General features: G+C 49.9%; 1 long non-coding RNA gene across 4 annotated transcripts; it reads left to right on the top strand.

Moving 5' to 3' along the window:
* Positions 1 to 850: 850 nt before the first annotated feature.
* On the top strand, positions 851 to 8,615 carry Gm30604. Of its 4 annotated transcripts, none has more exons than XR_878719.1 (7): positions 851 to 1,140; positions 1,786 to 1,872; positions 2,126 to 2,333; positions 4,004 to 4,172; positions 5,232 to 5,347; positions 7,260 to 7,810; positions 8,253 to 8,615. It is a non-coding gene; the product is annotated as a predicted gene, 30604 (long non-coding RNA). The 4 variants fall into 4 exon arrangements; XR_878720.1 differs by having other exon boundaries at positions 2,126 to 4,172; positions 7,260 to 7,420; positions 7,733 to 7,810; XR_878721.1 differs by lacking the exon at positions 2,126 to 2,333.
* Positions 8,616 to 21,363: the final 12,748 nt, after the last annotated feature.

Below are 21,363 nucleotides of genomic sequence, written 5' to 3'. Positions count from 1 at the left end.
CCATGCAGATCTGCCTGCCTCCGCCTCGGATGCTGAGATTAAAGATGGGCATCACCATGGCCAGCCAATTAAAGATAAAAATTAAAGACAATACTAACCAGGCAGGAATAGTGAGCCACTCTGAAGCCCTGCGCTTTCTTTTATTCTTGCCTTTCCCCTTCTAACATGACCACGCCCCTGTAAACCACGCCTCCGTCAGCACAGGCTCCACCCCTCCACTCCCTGGCCCTGGGAGGGTTGCATTTGGTACCCAGGAGGGCTGAGGGGAATGCTAAGAGCGTGGGGAAGGGGTTGCAAACTGGCAGGGTGAGGCCTGAGGACTCCAGCCAGCTCCCTTCACGCCCTCCCCACTGCTGCACGCCTTGAAACTTCACTCTTCAGCGTCCGTGGGAGTGGGTGGGAGGCCGAGAGGGACCATCACCCGCTGCCAGAGCCCCAGTCGATGTCAACTCTGACTCTCTTCTTTTCTCAGATAAAAGGACTCGTCTGTGTGTTTGTCTTTTACAACACCCCTGCTGTTTCTTTTGTCTTATTTTAAATTTAAATTTCCGACGCATCCATTGGAGGCGGGGTCTTGAAAGAGCTAAGTCCTGCGCACATCCCTTCCTCGCTTTCCAGAACAAATCCTCCCACATTACAGCTCGCCCCGCCCCTCGTCTCCGCGCCCCCCCCCTCCGCCCCCTCCCCCAACCCCTAGGCCTCCTTGGGGATGGGATGGGGGAGGACCCAGGCCAGTAAGAACAAATTAGATAATGAAAAGAATTACGGCCCTGGCGTTCCCTCTCCCCGCCCTCCGGGGCGCTGCTTTCCCCTCCTTTCCCTCGGCTCCCGCGCCCCCTCTCTCCCGGCGTCGCTGGAACGTTCAGCGGCCCGTGATGAATGATCGCCTGTCACGGCTTGTTTATTATAACGCGGGCAATCAATTACACATCCCCAACGCTGGCCGGCCCGCGGGAAATTGATACGCTCAGCACAATCCAATGTGAAAATGGGAACTCATTTGCCAAATGTCTTTCTCAGGCATGATTACAGTGTGTTTCTTCCAACAGGACGGTTGGACTGACGGCGGTATCACTTACTGCCTGGCTCGGGCCACCCTCCTCGAAGGTGTTATTTATTGCGTGACAGAGGCTAACGCAGGTAGAGGACAAGGGGTTTCTGTCCTGGATGTCACCTTGTTGGTTGGTTTTTGTTTTTGTTCTTGTTTTAAGTGGGTGGGCGGGGCCACGGTTCCTCTTCCAGCCACTTCTGCAAGCTCAGCTTCTCAGGCCACCTTCTCCAGCACTCGACTGCTGGAGTCACCCTGGTGCCACCCTGAGGACAAACCTCTGCCCAGTAGAAGCTCTACGGGTCTAAGAATCAGGCCAGACTGGGGTTTCCAGTTCTGTCTGCTGTTGAGTCCTTTCCTACCCTGGGAGTTCTATGCCGTGGGCAATACTGATGTCAGGGACAAAACTGATGTCATGGACAACGTGAGGAGCTGTGAGGGGCCATCAGTGGTGCAGACTGGGATCCATGGCCCTTATCAGAAGTCCCCAGCCTCTGATTTCTGAGACGCTGTAGCATGGAGACTGTTTCTCTTCCTGGTGACATTTTGCCCTCTTACACACTGAAAAGATAAGACAACCCTTTGCTTTCCTTATGTTTCTATCTCTTTTCAGGCTCCTCCCCCGCCCAAGATTTTTTTTTCCTTTTAGTGTGCATGTGTATGTGTGTGTGTGTGGGGGGGGGGGCACAGCATGTATATGGAGATTACAGAACTCTGTGTGGTTCTCTCGAATTCAGGTTGTCAGATTGGCAGCAAGCCCCTTTAACCGGCTGAGACTTCTCACTGGGCCCACTTTCCCATCTTGGAGTGTGCCCTATAAGCAGGTGAGGGCAACTCTTTCTTGTGACGTGGGATTTCTACCTCATCCCCATCCCCTACCCCTCCACCACCACTCAGAGAAAGGCAGGAAATAACTGCTAAACTGGCTGGGCCATCTTGGTCTGGCTGGCACAGTCCGGGATCTCCCTGATCTAAAAATGTGTTGTGTAAACTGGGAAGTGAAGCTGTCAGTTCTGGTCATTCTCCAAGGTCTCGAGGTCTCGCCAGACCGGCTCTGACTCTAATTTATTCCCGTAGCGCACCTGGATCAGGTGGACGACGGGCATTGGAGGAGGCCGGCCAATCCTCGAGCATGTGGTCCACTGGTCTTCACCACACCTTGTATTGTGTTAGCTTACTGACTCCGCTGGTATGAGAACTCCAAAAAGGGAGGCACACGTTTGATGGCAGGCACTTCTGTGTCCCCAGCGTCCCCAGCCTCCACTTGGCATATCCTAAGTGCTCGGTAAATATTTGTGGCTTTCACGGATGGCTGAATGAATAGCATAAGAGTTAAACTCATTACCGGGGCAACCTCTGCCGAGCAGAGCGCAGCCCTGGAGAGGGGATGTTTACAGGCATTTCACCCCACGGCATCCTCACAGAAATAGCTCCTGCTCCCCCCACCCGCCCTTGCCCGGTGCTACAAATGTTCTGTGTGCTCAGGGCATAAAAACCGGTAACGGGCTGAACGTATACGTCTGTCTGGTAATTCCTGCTTAGCTTCCAATCAGCACCCTGGGCATAAATCCCAGTCTCTGTCAATGCCTCTTGCTCATAATCCCTACCCCACCTAGGCCGTGGGCACCTTCCTGTGCACAGGTAGCTGTGTCTTATTGGAATCTCATGTTTGTTGGTAGCCCAGGATAACCCCAAGCTCCTGCCTGCCACAACTTCCACCTGTGTTGTAAGTATGTGACACAGAGCCAAGCCAAGTCCCATCATGGGGCCAAGTTGTCCCAGTATGCCCAGCTGTAGTAACCACCTCCCTCGTCTTGCCTTCTTCTCAATACTGGATTTGAACTCAGGACCTTACATATACTGAGCAAATAAATACCTTACCCAAGTCATATACCAGCCCTCTTTTTACATCTTATTTGAGACAGGCCTGGCCTATCAAGATCCTTATACCTGGATCTCCAAAATGCCCCAAAGCACAGATTTCCTTAAAACAGGTTCTTGTTTTGTTTTGTTTTTTGTCTACCCATCCATTCAGACACCACCAATGCCAATTATATTTTATGAACACTATGTATGGGAATACAACATGGAATTCCATCAAAGCACCTAGGTCAGGGGGAAACGTTCTAACTTCAGATTTTAAAATCTTAGTTTTCTTTTATGTGTGTGGGTGTCTTGCCCGCATGTATGTTTGTGCACCTTATGTGTGCCTGGTGCCCAAGAAGGCCAGAAGAGGGGTGTCATATCCCCCGGAAGTGGAGTTACAAAGAGTTGTAAGCCACCATGTAGAGGCTGGGAATCAAAATGTGGTCCTCGGGAAGAGCAAGCAGCAAGTGCTCTTAGCTGCGAGCCATCTCTCCAGCCCCTTAAGTTTAGATGTTTGTTTTTTAAAAGTGAACCGGGATGGGGAAGATGTCTCAGCAGGTCCTTGCCGACAATGTTGATGAGATGAGTTCCTCCATGGGCCCACATATTAGAAGATGAGAACTAACTCCTGTGCTGTGTCCCCTGACCTCCACAACCTGCAGGCTGGCACACTTCCAAACCAATGACAGACAAATAAGCAAATCTTTAAGACAAAAGTGGAACATTGATTAACTTGGGGTGTAACTCGGTTGGTAGAGTATTGGTCTCCCACATGCAAAGCCATGGATTCAATCCCCAGTACATATAAACCACGTGTGGTAGTGAGAGCCTGTAATCTCAGAGCCGAAGCAAGGATCGCCTCTTATCACCTGCAGCTACACTGCAAGTTCGAGACCAGGGTGGGTTGGGACGAGACAGCGAGGCTGCAGAGCGTATCTAAGTATTTAAGCCTCGTAGGAGGAATTCCTCTCTATCACAGTAGTTACATCGGCAGCTACGGTGGAAGCATAGAGCCTCATCCCCAACCCGGTCTAAGCCTCCACTGTCACGCATCACTAACTGACTAATAAACCTTACTCCTTGGCCAAGTCTGCATCCTGCCAGTACCAGCTTCCCCACATGAAAGAGAAGCAAGAGACAGCACTTTGGGACCCTGGGGGAACAGCCTACGTCTGCTGCTGCACATCAACCGTTGAGCTCTGAGAGGGGCTGCCAGACAATGGGAAATGAAACATTTGAGTGGTTTGGGAAATATTAGGTAAGAAAACCCCCTCCCCCGGGTATTCTGTGCAGCAGCTGTGACAGGGAAGGAGGGGGCTTTCGGGTTTCAGTGTTCCTGAGCAGACCAATGGCTGCTAGAATGTTCTTTCCGGGAAGACATGGCCTCACACACGAAGCTGGCTGGGAACCCAAATGATTGCTTAAGAGTTCTGAACCACCATTCCCCCAATCCTTCTGTCATATGCACACACACACTCATCCATCCACACACACACACACACACACACACACACACACAGACACACACATACACTTTCCCTACACACTTATATAGTCACCCCACACATTTACACACTTACACACAGTCACATACACATATACTTATCCCACACACTTAGACACACATTCATACAGTCTCATACACACACTCACAAACATACACACTCACCACACACACTTACAGTCACACACATTCACCCTCCCTATCCTACACACTTATTCAGTCACCCCACACACTTAACTTACACTGTGTGTAAGTGTTTGCACACAGTCATATATACTCACACTTACCTCAAACACTTACACACAGTCACATATACTCACACACATATAGTTACCCCACATATTTAACACACACACTTACACATAGTCACATACACACATTCACAAACATACACACTCACCACACTTACACACAGTCTCACACACACACATACATTCACTTATACACAATCACACGTAGTCACATACACACACTTATATACAATCACACGTAGTCACATACACACACTCAAACACACACACACACACACTTGTACAGGTTTTCTATGGCCTTGCCAAGCTGGTGACATATATGACCTTGGCTCTGACCCAGTGTTCATAGTAGGAGTTTTGCCATCTCCCTTGAATCTAACGGTAAACTCCAACATGGTGTCACTGCTTGCAATGCCCCTGGTATTTCTGGTTAGCATGTGGCTTCCTTCCACTTTCTCCATTCCTGTTTGTAACAGACATTTGTCTGTCACACTCTTCCTCTTTTGTACAATAAAGTGAGACTGACACTAACCACTCCTTGTTTTGTTTACCTTAAAACTAGCAAGTGGCCCAGCGGAGAGGAACAGAGACGAGCTGACCCCTGGAGGTGGCTGGCCGGCCAGCCTCAATGAAACCTCAAACTCAGATTCAATGAGAGACTGAGTTTCTAAACACAAGGTAAAATGTGATAGACAACGATACCCCAACATCAATCTCTGACCCACCCCCAGCGTATGTGTATAGACGCGCACATACACACATGTGCACACATACCCATACACACATGTGCACATACACAGACACACCCCAACTGAGAAAATGCCTAGAAGCTCTCATAACCAACACCCCCTCAGGGCTCCGCTTTTTAGATTTGTTAAAGGGATGATGTACAGATTTTCAGAGAAACCTGGTGGATGGGGAAACAGGAAGTTACAAAGGTTAAGGGACCTGTGTATTAGTCACGAGGTTTCAGTTGCAAAAGGACCCAATCCTGGCATAAAAGCACCGCCCCCACCTCCCAGCCCCCACCAGATACAAAATGGTTGGGACTGTCTCCATCAGAAGGGAGGGTCGGAAGAGCTTCCGTCATGGCTGGATCCAGGTCCTCAGTGAAAAAGTCTAGAACACATCCCCTCTGCATCTGTTTGGTTTGGATTTGCTTTGTTCTGGTTTCCTGTTTAGATAGAAACTCTACCTGTTGAACACATTGCCTCACGGGGCACATCTCTCTTTCTCCTGGTGCTCACTGCAAAAGTCCAGGGGCTGGGGCCAGAGGGCTCTGATAGGCTCTGACCGGGGTGGGGGGAATGAACGAGGTCCTGGGCCTTTAGCTGCAGCCAAAGTCTAGACAAACCACACAGACAGGGTGAGACTCCCCCTCCCTCCCAAAGATTGGTGTGTTCCCCCAGAAGGGGAGGGAACAAATACTAAAGTACGGGGAGACAAGAAGATCTGTAGCTGGTAGGCCAGGGAGGAGGAGGCCAGTGACCCCCAGGTTATTTGGGGACGTTCAGAATTTCTTTTGTCTGTGCAGACACTTAGACAGAAGCAGAGAACTCTCTAGGATAAGTCTGAAAACGGGGAGCTGTTTTTTCTGGAGCTCACCACCACACAGTAAGGGTCCCCAGTGAATGTGAGACTACTAGCCTCCTCCTGCCAGCCTCCTGCCCTCTGCCTAGGAAAACTGTGCAGGGGTTGCAGGTCCCTGAGTGGGGATTGCACCCACTCTGCTCTCCCTGCTGCATCACCCTAAGACCCACATCTTCCTCAGTGGGGCAGCACCTGGAGCAAAGCCAGAGGAGACCTCTGCATCTTGCCTGGCTCTGTAGCTACTGCCTGGAGCTGAGGCTCAGCCTGGAGCTAGGATCCAAGCAGCCAGAGCCTGCTTTCCAGTCCCACTCAGTGCCTCCTTCAGACTGGCCGGAAGTCACATGCTTCCTCCACTCAGAAGTGTTTACAAACAGCATACCTGCATACCTGCATACCTGCCCTGGCTTCTTGCTCCAAAGACTGCTCTCTGCCATGCCCAGTGTAGCTGGTTATTAGGGCCCACCCCGTTGTGAGTCCCCAGTGCTCCAGGAAGCTTGCTGCCTACACACTAGACACCAGTTGTTATTATCTGCATTGTGTACAGACAGACAGACAGAGACAGAGAGAGTGAGAAAGAGAAGACATGACAGACACACACACACACACACACACACACACACACACACACAGAGAGGGGGGGGGGGCGGGCAGGCAGGCAGGCCCAGGGCTAAATGAATTTGGCTGAGCACTTTGCTAGGCTATCTGATCAGGTAAATAAACTGGACGAAGGCTCAGCTAAGTACATCGTGAGAGCCTTGGCAAGCCCAAGGCCCTGGCTGCATGTCCAACCTTTTGACTTTTCAATGCAATGCTATTCTCTAGAAAGTTAACACTTGAGGGCTGTGCAATTGAATCATGCGCTTGTGCACACATGCACACACATATGCGAGCATGCGCGTACACACACACACACACACACACACACACACACACACACACACAAAATTGAGTTGGGTAGCTGGCTTACTAGATAAAGCCTTTGCTTTGTACATGTCCCCAGAACTCGCATAAAGCAGAATGCAGCTTCACACATCTGTAACCCCAGCCTGCTCTGAAGTGAGAGGAGAGAATTCCCAGAGTCAGCTGAGCTGGACTACACAGCGGCAAGCAAGAGACTCCATCTACCTCACACAAGACGGGAGGCAAGGACTGACCCCCAAGGTTATCCTGACTTCTACTCAGGCACCTGTACTCACATGAACATGCACAGGAACACACAGTCACATGCATATGTACATACCACACACACACACACACACACCTCACCCACACGCAGTTGCAGAATCCCACCCTATTCTAAAATAAATTACAATTTCGTGTTGGAAACACATATGCAGCTCTGCGGCCTGCAGGTCACAGGTTGGACACACTCTGAAGGGCACGGTCAATCCCTAGACCCAGATGGACCAAATTCTCAGTTTCTTCCAGGGCCTCTTCGTTGACTTTGTCTGATATTTCAATAACCTCCTGCAGCGGACTGGCCAGAGAGAACAGCTCTATTTACAAAGCAGCCTGGGCTCCCGAGGCTCCAGCAGGATCAGGGTAAGTCAGGTAAGCGGAGGCCTGCCCCCTCCTGAGCCCACCTGCAGCAGCAAGGCAGCACTCGGGGAGCGGGGAGCGTGAGTGGGATTCTCAGCACCTTTCATTTGGAGCGCCTCCAGGCCAGCCAGCTGGTGATGTTACAAAGACTGGCTCAGCTCGCCTTAACTCAATTAACTAAGCTGGGCTGAGCCGACTGAACTAAACTCAACAAGTTTTTTTTTTTTTTTTTTTTCTTTAAGCGCTAAGCTGGCTGCAGGGGACTGGAGAGCAGTTAGGGACTAGACTTTCACTTGGTCCCTCAGGAGCTGTCTGCGCCCTCCACTGATAATACAGCAGCGCTACCGTATTCTCTAAATTAGTATCGCCTTACAAATTTGTCTTGCCGGCATCCCCCCTGCGCTATTTACTGATTTCATATTTTTCTTTAAATGCATTGACGATGGGGGGCCAGGAACGTAGCTCAGACGGCAAAATGCTTAGCATGCACAAAGCCTTGGGGTTGGAGCTCAGCGTTGCAGAGACCGTGCAGTGGCACATGCGCATCATCCTAGCACTGAAGACGTGGAGTCACGCAAGTCAGGAGTTCAAGATCATCCACAGCTAAAATAGTCCAGTTTGAGGCCAGGCTGAGCTACCCGAGGCTCTGATCTCAAATTAAAGTGCTAACTTCATTTTCCGAATTTAGTTTCCGTTTTATTTAGTGACATGCCATCAAAGGCACCGTTGTCAAGAGAACAGTTCAGAAATGTTGACTATTTAGTTCCAAAAAACGTCTTTGTCGATCCCCAAATGAAGCCTGTCTCCATCTACATGGCCATCTCCCAGCCTCTGGCAATCACAACTCGGCTTTCTACCCCAGAGAACATGTTTATTCTGGGTATTTCTGTGAGTGCGCTCCTTGCATGTTTACATCGGACTGTGGCTTCCTCGGCTTAGCATAGTGTATCTGAGGTCTATCCACCTTGTCACAGGAAGCAGGACCCACCTCCCCAGCACTAGGCGTGTGTGTTCCACCATGCTAGAAATACCCATTTTAAAAGGAAAATTTACATCCCTGCTGCCAATAAGAGACTCACATCTTCCTGACACATAATAAGACATACTATGGGAAGAAAAATGTCCCCCGGGTCGCATATGAAGCCATCCTGGGGATCCTCAGATGTAAACACCCCAGGGTTCTAGGAGTGACTGGTTTTGAGTTCAAATCTTACCTCAGACTTCTGGACTTTTTCCTTGTTTCAATTGGTCTTACTTATTTTTTTTTGTAAGATTTATATATTTATTTCATGTATGTGGGTATATTGTTGCTGTCTTCAGACACACCAGAAGATGCCCATTACAGATGGTTGTGAGCCACCCTGTGGTTGCTGGGAATTGAACTCAGGACCTCTGGAAGGGCAGTCAGTGCTTTTACCCACTGAGCCATCTCTCCAGCCCTTGGTCTTACTTATAACTCCTTCTATTAAAGTGGCCAGTCATTGGATTAAAGTTGTAAGAACCATGTCTCAAGGTTAGTATTGCTGTGAGAGACACTATAACCAAAAACAACTTAAAGGAACTTATCATTCATTCCATATTACATCTATCACTGAGGGAACTCAGGGCAGGAACCTGGAGGCAGGAGCTGATGCAGAGGCCATGGAGGGATGCTGCTTACTGGCTTGCTCAGCCTGCTGTGTTATAGAACGCAGGACTACCAGCCCAGGGATGGCTCCACCCACAATGGGCTGGGCCCTCCCATATCAATCACTAATTAAGAAAATGCACCACAGGCTTGCCCAAAGGCTAATCTGATGAAGGCATTTCCTCAATTGAGAGTCCCCGTTCTCAATGATTCTAGGTTGTGTTAAGTAGACACCAAACGAGCCAGGACAGTGATTAGTGCTATGAGGCACATGCTGATGACTGGTGGATAGGGGCAGAAATACCAGCCTAGCATTGGGGACGTCAGGGAAGACTGACAAAGCACCTGTTTCTCTTGCCCAAGACCCTTCTACTTATCACCTCAGTCTAAGAAGCAGACGCTACTGTTACATCTGCTCTGCAATTTGTTACATCTGCTTGGGCAGAGAGGTGGGAGGCAAGAGGTCACACACAGTTGAAGGCTTAAACTCTGGGGATATTAAATGGTGGGCTGAAATGCAACCATCCAGAAGGGAAGGGCTATTCCAGAACACCAATGACTCCTCTGGAGGACGGACCCTGGCAGCTGGCTGCAGACCTGGCCTTGTGGCTCCATCTTCAGCCTGCCTCCTTCAGATTTTCCTGGATTTGGTTCCCTGAGAAGTCACGGTTGATCTTCATGTCCTTTCTAGGCGGACCTCTGGCAGTTAGGGGACTTCCCCCGTAAGCAGGTTTCCCCAGCCCTCCCAGCCCTTCTCAGTACCCACTGCTTTCTGGCAGGTCCCAGGCTGGAACCCTCCCTTGCTCTGTAGCCTCTATACATCCCTGTAGCCTCTATACATCCCTGTGGTGCATTTAAGCCCTGGGAATGCACTTGGAGCTTCTTCCTAATGACCCTGGAACACAACTTGGCTGAGATCAAGTTCACATGTATCTGCGAATCTCCAACGGGCACAGATGAGGAGGTTTTGTTGGGCTCCCAGATATGTGGGTGTGCTGGTTGGCTTTGTTTGTTTTTGTCAACATGACACAAGCTAAGGTCATATGGAAAGAGGGAACCTCAACTGAGAAACTCTTCCAGAAGATTGAGCTGTGGGCGAGTCTGTGGGGCATTTTCTGGATTAGTGATTGGGGGCAGGGGGAGGGCGAGAGACCAAGACACTGGGAGCAGGGTCACTCCAGAGCAGGTGGCTCTGGGTTGTATAAGAAAGAAAGGTAAGGGGACCACAAGCAACATGGAGTTAATCTCCTGGATTCTAGCTTCTATGAGTTGTCCCCTGACCACCACACACACACCATGGCATGCGTGCACACATGTGTGCCTGTGTACACACACATACACACTCATACATGTGTGTACACTCAATAAAAAATTTTAAAAGAAAGAAAAATCCATTTGTAATGAAGCATGTCTTTTATCTCAGAATTTAGGAGATAGAGGCAGTTGAATCTCTGAGAGTTCAAGGCCAGCCTGGTCTACATAGTGAGTTTCAGGCTAGTCAGGGATCCACAGAAAGATCTTGTCTCAAAGAAACAAAACCAAGGAACAACCAAAAAAAAATTTTTTTTTTTTTTGGTTTTTCAAGACAGGGTTTCTCTGTGTATTCCTGGCTGTCCTGGAACTCCCTCTGTAGACCAGGCTGGCCTCGAACTCAGAAATCCGCCTGCCTCTGCCTCCCAAGTGCTGGGATTAAAGGCGTGCGCCACCACACCCAACTCAAAAATATATTTAAAAAATATTTTAAATAATTTTATTTATTTGTTCATTTAATTTGTGTGGATGTTTTGCCTATGTGCAAGTGTCTGGTGCCTGCAGAGGCCAGAAGAGGACATTGGATTCCCTAAAACTGTACTTACAGGCGGTTGTGAGTCTCCATTTGGCTACTGGGAACCAAACCTGTGTGCTGTGGAAGAGCAGTAAATGCTGAGCCATCCCTCCAGCCCAGAAAGCACATGTATGTATGTATGTATGTATGTATGTATGTATGGACGTATGGACGTATGTATGTATTTATTTACATCCCAATCGCTGTCCCCTCCCAGTTCCTTCCCCCAGAGTCCCTTCCCCACCCCCTCTCCCCTTCTCCTCTGTGAGGGTGCCCCCCTACACACACCCTGGCACATCAAGTCTCTACAGGGTTAGGTGCGCCCTCTCCCACTGAGGCCAGGCAAAGCAAGTTCCCGTTGGGGAACGATTCTACCGACAGGCAACAGCTTTAGAAACAGCCCTGCTCCAGTTGTGGTGGGACCCACCTGGAAACTGAGCTGCACATCCGCTACATATGTGGCCTCTGGCCAGCCCAGGTATGCTCTTTGGTTAGTGGCTCAGTTTCCGAGAGCCCCAAGGGTCCAGGTTAGTTGACCCTGTGGCACTCCTATCCCTTTCAAGGCCTTCAATTCTTCCCTCAGTTCTTCCATAAGAGTCCCCGACCTCCGTCCAATGTTTGGCACTGGGTATCTGCATCTGTTTCACTCAGCTGCTGGGTAGAGGCTCTCAGAGGAAAACTAATTTTTTAAGTAAAAGTTAAAAAGGGAAAAACCCCCTGACTAGACATGATTGTGCACACCCCTAATCCCAGCACTCAGGGGAGGTAGCCTCGGCTACATGAGACCCATTCCAAATGCCCTCCTTCAAAATGCAAAAAAAAAAAAAAAAAAAAAAAAGCAAAGTCAAAGCCATACATTATATTGTAATCCTGTAACATACACAGCTATGATATGCAAATTCAACGATAGGATGCCACAACAACGATAAATAATGGTAAACTTGTAACGAGAGAAAAGACAGAGCTAATAAATACACTCCCAAGTGCTTCACAGCCTCAGCATGATCCCAGAGCGTAAATGCCTGCTTTTGATGGACAGTGGCCTCCCTGCATCCCGAATCACACACCCAGCATCTCACATCCTGCATCCACACCCTCTGCTTACCCTTGGTTAACTGTGGTTTAAAAACACGAGGTACAGAATTCTAGAAACAAACAATCCATACGTTTTTAATAACTTCCACGGCACTATAACTCTTATAACTGCATTATCTTATTTTTACTTACTGGTCTCTCATTGTGCCTCGTTTAGAAGCTAAACTTGGGGGCTGGAGAGGTTACTCAGTGGTTAAGAGCACTGGCTGACCTCTCAGAGGACCAGGGTTTGGTTCCCAGCACCCTCATGGCAGCTCACAAATACCTGTAACTTCAGTCCCAGCTTATTTGGTGCCTCCTCTGACGACCTGGGGGAAACAGGGAGGTGGCTTCTAAACATGGGCTGACTGTGTGCTTCTCAGCTGCACGATCATCGGGCAAGACCACCTGCTCCGGTGCTCAGTGCCACTAACAGAATGAACAGCCTTCAGCCTGCAGTCTGTCCACACACTAAGGGTAACTTCTCTGCTCATGGCCTGTGCTCTCCTGAGGATTTCTGCTATAGGCATCACTGCTGCCTCACGTGGGCACTCTCTCCTTAGTGGTCTCAAGCTGCACAGAGTCTGGTTTTATTTTTGTTTGTTTTTGGGGCAAGGTCTCATGTAGCCCAGGCTGACCCCAAACTCACTATGTAGCCAAGGATGACCTTGGACTTCAGATCCTCCTGACTCCACCCCCTGAGCACCAGGATCACAGGCATGGAACGAACACCGTAAGTGCTGAGAACAAAACTCAGGGCTTTGTGTGTGCTAGACTTTTTACCACCAGCACCCAGATCTGAAGCTGGGAGAAGCTGGGAGAAGCTGGGCATGCTGGCACATGCCTGCAATCCCAGCACAGGGGGTGAGGAGGGGTGAAGGCAGGGGGATCAGCAGTTCACCGTCATCTTCAGCTGCATCCCCCTTAGGCAGGTGGCAGAAAGGCCATCTACCTGCAGTATTCCCTCCATTCTTTATAGGATGCAACTTGCAGCCACACCAGCTAACTGCTGGTAGGCGAGGGGCTGTCACTCACAGGGGCTGACTCTCAGGTAGACACATCGTCTTGGCAGTCTGAGCCCAGAGAATCTTGTCTCTCTCATCAGAGAGGTCAGCCTCAAGGGCTGGCTGGGGACAGCCCTGGTTAGTTAGTCCTTTGTTAAGATCCCTGCCTGGCACCTGGGAAGTTAATTAGCTAACTAACTAGCCTGGTTAGTTAGCTCAAGCACCTGCTGAGCAAACATGAGGCCTAAGTCCCAACCCCAACACAGTGGAAAAGCCAGGCATGGTGGGCATGCTTGTAATCACTGAGCTGGGGAGGTGGATCCCGGAAAGTCTGGCCGAATCAGGGAGATCCAGGTCTCAGGGAGAGCCTTTCTTCAAAGTAAGGTCAGGTCAATGGTTCCAGAGGTTGACCTTGGACCTACACACACACACACACACACACACACACACACACATACTAACAGACACACACATACATGTAAACACACATATGCACACATCACACACACTGTCATACACATGCGCCCCCATACACACATACTCACACACATAAAAACACATAACACACACGCACATACTGTATATATACTCTCACACACATGCACACACCAATATACACTCTCACACACACATACCACAAAGCACTCTCACAGACACACACATATGTACACATATACACTCTCACAAACATGCACACACATCACACATACATGCACATACACTCACACACATATGCATACATACTTACACACATATACACACATACATATGCACACACTCATATGCAGTCACACATATACACATACACTTACATACATGTACACACATATGCACACATGAATATATACACTCACACACATATACACATAAACTTACATATATGCACACACACATGCACACATACCACAATGCACTCTCACAGACACATTTACACACACACACACAGAGACACACACACACACACCACATCAGATTAGATAGAATGCCCCCAGCTGTACTGTACTGAAGGCTTTTGGGAAGCAGAGGGTTGACTCAAATTGCTGTCAGCCGACTCCGGGCTCCTGTGTTTCTTCTCTTTCAGAACTATTTTTGGTGAGTGTTCAGAGACTGCACACACCAAAGTGTTTGGGATTTGAGATGCGAGCCTGAGGATGATTAAAATTAGCCGCTGATGAGCATGCCCAGAATAGCTCTGTCCTCCGTGTGTGTGCGTGCTCTGCATGTTCATGTGTGAGCGACTGTGAGCAAGTGTGTGTGCTCGAGTGTGAGTAAGTGCGCGTGCATGCATGTGTGTGTGTGTGTGTGTGTGTGTGTGTGTGTGCATTCGTGTATACATTCCATGGTGTGTTGACAAAGTAGACCTGCTCTTAGGCAACCTCCCCAGAGTCCTCAGGAGGAGATGGACACCATCACGTGGCCTGTGTAGCTCTATGTCCCCCATTTAGCCACTCTCTGGACTCTCTGGACTCCTGCAGTAGACAAGGCACTGAGCCCATCTCCAAGGGCTGTATAACAAGCACCCACCAGCTGTGGCTGGCACCCATAGGAATGTCTCCTCTCACAGTTCCAGCCACCAGGACTCTGACATCCAGGTGCAGCAGGACCACATTCCCTTCTGCGTCTCCAGGGAGGAGGCTTGGCTTGGGCAGCTCCCTGGCTTGTGGCTGCAGCATGCCCACTCGGTCCCCATGTTCTCTCAGTGTCTGGGCCCCGCCCCCATGGCCCTGTGCTTTGAGTGTGCCTATGCTCAAATCTCTCTACCTCCTTAAGGAAGCATCAGACTTGCTAGGCAGGCCTTTTACCCTAGCTGCTCAGAAGCTGATGCAGGAGGACCACAGGTTCAAGGCCTGCTTGGACTTTGAAATTCAAGGTCAACTTAGTGAGACTCTGTCTCAAAAGAAGAGAAAGGTTTTCTGGGGCTCTAGGTCCACTGACCACAGTGGCAAGTAGGGTGCTTGCCTGACATATGTGGAGACTAAGGTTCAACTCCCAGTATTGGGAAAAGGAGGGTGAGGAAGAGGAGCAGAGGGAGGGTGAGGAAGAGGAGGAGGGTGAGGAAGAGGAGGAGGGTGAGGAAGAGGGGGAAGCAAGAAAGAAAAGGAGGAAGAGGGTGAGAAAGCAGAGGAGGGGGAAGAGGAGGAAGGGGAGGAGGAGGGAAAGAAAGAAGGAAGAAAGGAAGAGGAGAAAGAAGGGAAGAAGAGGAGGGGGAGGAAGAGGATGGGGAAGAAGAGGAGGAAGAAGAGGAGGGCGAGGAAGAAAAGGAGGAGAGGAATAAGAGAAGGAGGAGGAAAAGGAAGAAGAGGAAGGGGAGGGGAGGAAGTGGAAGAGGAGAGGAAGAGGGTTGGAAGAGGAAGAAAAGAAAGAGGGGAGGAAGTGGAGGAGGAAAAGGAGGAGGAAAAAAAGAGGGAGAGGAAGAAGAAAAGGAAAAGAGAAATATGGCCTAACTAAACTACATTTACAAAGGCCATATTCACTAGTTTGGGGCACTAGAACTTAGCATGTGCCTTAGGGGAGGGACACAGTTCAACCCTTAGCAGATGAGTTAGTGGTAGCTCTCATGGCGAGGGAGAAAAGGCCCCCTAATGGCCACGTCTGTGGAAGTTCACTTGATCTCAGTTTGAGTCAGATGGCAGTAAGCACAGGCTGCCACGTGGCCGATGGCTGATCAAATGACCAGCTCCACTCTCCCCATCTCGCTATGCTCTACCACCAATTTCCCTTTCTAAGAGTCAGAAGTTCCAGGAGACAGGAATTATATAACTCAAGGTCTCTGCATTCCCCCCTCTCTAGCACCTCCCTCCCCGCACAGAGCAGGTAATGAATCTGCCATGCTTGCTGACTTTAGGTTATGCAGAGGACCTGTGTTCATCTAAGGGCTTTTGAGGTACAGTTGAGTGTAACCCCAGAAGGCTGATCCATTACCCTCCTGTACTGGATCTCCCCAGATCTTTCTCCTACTCAGAGCCTTGCATGTACAGGAGTCAGGGCGGTGGTGGGGGTGTCTCCCAGTAATAGGATGGCACTGTAATTGCTCAGCAAGATTACAACATCAGGCCCATCCATCAAGCTGCTCCTAATGGAATGTGGTGTCCCGAACGAGGAGGGCAGGGTCATAATGTGGGGTGTCTGTAGGCTGCTTTCTAGCTATGAGCTATGGAGCTGAAATGATAGTCCGATCAATGATGTAGAGGCACTAAAATATAGCTCCGTGAATCTGCACATCCGTAAAACCGAGTTATTGACAACCCTGAGTGGATGTATCTCAGGCCGGCTCTTTTAGCCCTGACAGCTAGCTAGTTCTCTCTCTCTCTCTCTCTCTCTCTCTCTCTCTCTCTCCCAAAAGGGATGGGAATGCAGTTCATTTTTTTTCATAGTCTTCATAGCAGACCACACACCCCCCCCAACAAGGCCCAAGTTCAAATGCTTTTCTCTGTTCCATGGGTCTGTAGGGAAGAAATAAGCTCTCAGGGGCCTTCCCAGTTACCCTGAAGCTCCATGCCTGCCTGGTCTGGCCACACCAAGCCTGTCAGTGGGCCAAGAGGTGGGAAGGGGAAGTGCTGTAGCAGGCCATCTTGCCGCCTGCAGGGTTCTAGAGTGAGCAGATAAGCCTCTATAGCTTCACCACCCACTACCCCGTGACCCAGACATGGGTTTCGCCTGGTGAAAGCGATATTCTCTTTCTGCTTTGTGTGTTATTAATTTGTGTGTGTGTGTGGGGGGGTGAATACTAGCAAAAATGAATGTATTTACACAGTTGTGTTTCCTCTTGAGACCTTCATGTCCTCCTAGGGGTTTTATACTGCTTCTCACTCCTCTGGGGAATGGCGAATGGCAAGAATATCCAACCAGGCTGGCCTCAGAGGGGGTCACTGTGTTGGAACTGACCCTTACTCCCACTCTGTTGTGAGGGACCCCACTGAGGCACAGAGCCAAGAGGGACACCGAGGCTCCAGCATAGTTATGAAGTCACATCCCAGGTCATCCCTCCTCCTCTACACACCAGCAAAGCCAGCTTCTTTCACTTTCTCCCCTGCAGTGCCCACCTCCCCTCAGACCACACACCTGTCGAGGGCAGGGCTTGGCAGGCACAAGCTTCCGTCCTACTCCTACCACAGCATCAGTACCATTATGCAATGGAGATATTAAGGATCCCAGGTCCCCGGCCATCAGGTCTCCTCATTGTAGGCCCAGAGCTTATCGTTCTTAATTTAATGTCCAGCTTCCCCTCACCAATGAGGAGTTCCTCTACAGAGGAGGCCTCTTCATTTGTCTTTATTATTATGATTGTGACTTTAGCAGCAAGGTAAAGGAAGACCCATGGTAGGAGTGGAAAAATGGATGAATGGACGGATGGATGGATGGGCAGACAGATGAATAGACAATGGTATGTATGGATTAATGATGGATGGGTAGATAGATGGATAGAAGGAAGGATGGATAGATACTGGGATAGATGGATAGATAAATGGATGGATGCATGGGTGGGTAATGAAGACAGACAGACAGATGATGGATAGATGGTGGCCATATAGACAAATGGATGAGGAGATGGATGGATGGATGGAAGGATGGATAGATAATGGATGGATGAATAGATGGATAGCGATCTTCCCTCTCACCTTTGGGTTAGTTTACTCTCTTGTTGCCTCTGCTGACTCCTTCAGCGACATCAGGACCAGCCTTTCCAGGCTTCCATCGTTTACTGAGGACCAGAGGATCTCCAGGAGCCCTCCAGGTTTCCAATACCACATTGGACTGCTGAGGCTCCCAGCCTCGGTGACAGGGCCCTTATCAGGTTCTTGGTCCTCGGGTGTGAATCAGCTGTTGTCATTTTGAAGTAAGCTGATTTAATACGTTACCTTCATGGGTTATATCGATCCTATCAAGTCTGTTCCTCTAGAGATCCCTGACTGACCCAAAGATCTGAGTTCCAAACGTCAGATCAAAAACCCACATCAGAAGGGAGCCACTCCCGTAAGTCCCTGGTGTCTGATGGTGACCATCGACCCCCAGTATTCCTTGGTGACAGCCACACCACTGTCTCCCCATTAATCGCTTCTCCCGAGTGTCTGCATGCTAGCACTGTTTGTCCTTCTCAGGACAGCCACGGAGGAACTTAGGAATGTAGCACAAGCCCAAAACAGCTGGAGTCACTTGGAGATTGACAGCTGGTCCATGGACACTGGCTTTTAATTCTATACTGTTTCTAACACTGTAGAATTGTAACACTGTTTCCTGATCCAGGAAGGCAGGGGCTGGAAAGATTTCTCTCTGCCCATAGGAGGCAGAGAGAAGTGGTTAAGATCAGAAGAAAGTAAAAGCTACAACAGGAGATGGGGAGATGGAGACCAGAGAGGAACTGTGAGCAGGAAGTGAACTTACAGTGTAAATAAACTGGAAGCAGGAACTCTGAGAGTGTGCTCAGGTGGGTTCCAAAATCTGCAAAGAGGAGGGAAAAATCCAAAGGGGCGTCTGTGGTGACCTCGGCATGAGGTTATGGAGGGGAGACAGCAGAGACGCCTGATCTGAGGAGGGCCACACAGAGGAAGGGGAACCTGAGGAGGGAAGGGTGTCCCAGCAGAAGGATTACTAGTGCCTGAGCCAGGCGCCAAACCCAGGCTGTCCTGGGGGCTGTGAGCACAAGGGAAGGGTATTGTCTCATGACTCCCTCTAAGAAGAAGGGACACAGGTAGCAGGAACCAAAAGCCTATTGGTACAGAATACCAGCTCAACTCTTCCTTATAGCAAGGAAACCAGGTGCTTCAAGTCCACCTTGTGTTTGTTTGTTTGTTTGTTTGTTTGTTTGTTTGTTTGAGACAGGGTTTCACTATGTAGCCCTGCCTGTCCTAGAACTACCTTTGTAGTAGACCAGGCTGTCCTCGAACGCACAGAGATCCGCCTGCCACTGCCTTCCGAGTGCCTGGACTAAAGGCTTGCGCCACCATCTTTCTTTTATGACATTTCTTTTTTATTGGTGTGTGTATGTGTGTGTGTCCCACAGGTGTGTAGTAGCGGAGGAGGTTGTGAGCCATCCAGTGTGGGTCTTAAGAATCAACCTCAATTGGGGTCCACTGCAAGAACTGGAAGCGCTCCTAACTCTGAGCTGTCTCTCTTCAAGTTCTCCCAACCCCACCAAGTCCGCTTCTCTGTTCTCACTTTGCATGGGTCCTGGGGCGCTGGTTTCTTCATAGTGATCTGTGGTGAGCCTTCCCTGTGTGTTATGGGACTTTCAAAATCACTCACTAGTTAGCAGAAACACCGGTAAAAATACCCTCAGGCACCCTGCTGGGGTGGGGAGGGCTGTGCAGAATCTCATTTGAGAGTCACTGGTGTTGAGTTTAATGTGCCTCCCCTTACTCCTGGTGGTACTGAAGTCCAGAGCTTCACACATGTTCAGCAAGCCCTCTACCACTGGGCTCTGTACTCAGCCTCTAAAACAAGGACTGTCCCTCGTAATACAGTTCTGAGGCCCTCAGGAAGGAACAGGTTTGGTGGCAGCCGGGGTGGGTGTCTGTGCTACGATAACCAGAAGCCTCTCCTCATTTGCATGTGCGTTGGCTTCATCTTCAGGTCAATTTCCCCCTCTGTGAGATGAAGAGTGCAGCCCGCAGAACCAAGCTCCAATTATTACCTCTTGGAAATCTAACTGTTAGATGTCTTCCCCCGTCCGCCTGGAGTTCCTGACGTTGGCTTCACTGTGTCAGCCGGAATCCCACGGATATCCCATCTCACGCTGCTCAGGGCTGTGGAAGACTGTGACCACACACGGGCTTCCCGCGCTTGCCTCTAGGGTTAGAGAGTAAAAGGATGGGAAGATCTCCTGCAAGGTGGGGAGGGAAGAGTTGGGCTGTGGTCACATGACAGAGAGGCAAAGTAGGCTTGTTTACCAAGAATGAGGTTATGTAGTGTCCAGTGTCTGGTAGGTGTTGTTCACTTCCCCCAGACAAGCCCGTTTGAGACTCAGAACGTGGTCCAGTTAGCAGAGTGCTTACTTACCAGAGACAAAGCCCTGGGTCCTATCCATAACCCAAGCCTGTTATCCTAGCACTCAGACCCAGAGAGTTGCACATCAAGGCCAGCATTGTGCTCCTACTGTGTGAAAGCCCCTTGCCCAGAATCCTTCTGTAGTCCCAGAGGACCAGAACTCATGTCTCTGGCTGGAACAGGTCCCCCAGGGCTCAGCATTCTGTTCCAGTCCTTTTACTTCAAGCCCTGTCAGCAACTTCTTTATTTCCACAAACTGTACCATTAAACCCATGGCTTCTGGAGCTCCCTGCTGGCCTCGGCTCCCAAGCCCTTTCCCTAGTGAGAAATTCCAGAAACCCAAGTCCGTGGGGCAGTATTTCCCAGTGCCATCTTGTTTCAGAATGGCAAAAAGAAGCAAACACACATCCACCCACCAAACTGAACATGGCTCTGTCCTTGAGCAGCCAATGCCCCCTACACCGGGCAGGATCCTTGCAGAAAGTGCTTGCAGGACTCCTTGGGCACAAGCTGCAAAGTGGGGGTTGAGACAGACAGCCTTTTTGGGTTCGTCAATCAGCAGCTATAAGGGATGCGTGGGACGGTGCTAAAATCATTTGTTCCTTTTCTTTCTCAGAACAGCAGTATCGCGGCGGCTCGGAGGGCAGCTGTCTGGAAGCCATCATTCGGGAAGCCTTTTGCAGGCGCCTAGGTGCCCCAGGATTCCTCTCCCATCTCATTCCCTCTCTGTCTGAAGTTGGGGGGTGGTGAGAAAACTGGGCCAATGGGTGGACAAAGCGACCTCTAAGTGGTCCCCACTAATATCAGCCAAATTCACCCTGGTGGATATCCCCAGGCTGCCGGGGCAGCAGCCTGAGGGAGGCCACACCCTGGGAAGCCCATGGGAAAGACACTCAACACCCCCCTCCCCCTCCCCTCCCCGAGGAAGAGGAGAACAAGGATGAGGAGGATGAGGAAGAGGACGAGGAGCCCTCCTTTTCTAGAATCTTCTGTTTTGAGCAAAACCTAGCCAAGAGCGGCTTTCATCCCGGCCTGGAGCAGACAGGTTGAG

The sequence above is a fragment of the Mus musculus genome, chromosome 5, assembly GCF_000001635.26.
Source record: "Mus musculus strain C57BL/6J chromosome 5, GRCm38.p6 C57BL/6J".
Classification (NCBI taxonomy): domain Eukaryota; kingdom Metazoa; phylum Chordata; class Mammalia; order Rodentia; family Muridae; genus Mus; species Mus musculus.
This window is presented reverse-complemented; position numbering and strand designations above follow the sequence as displayed.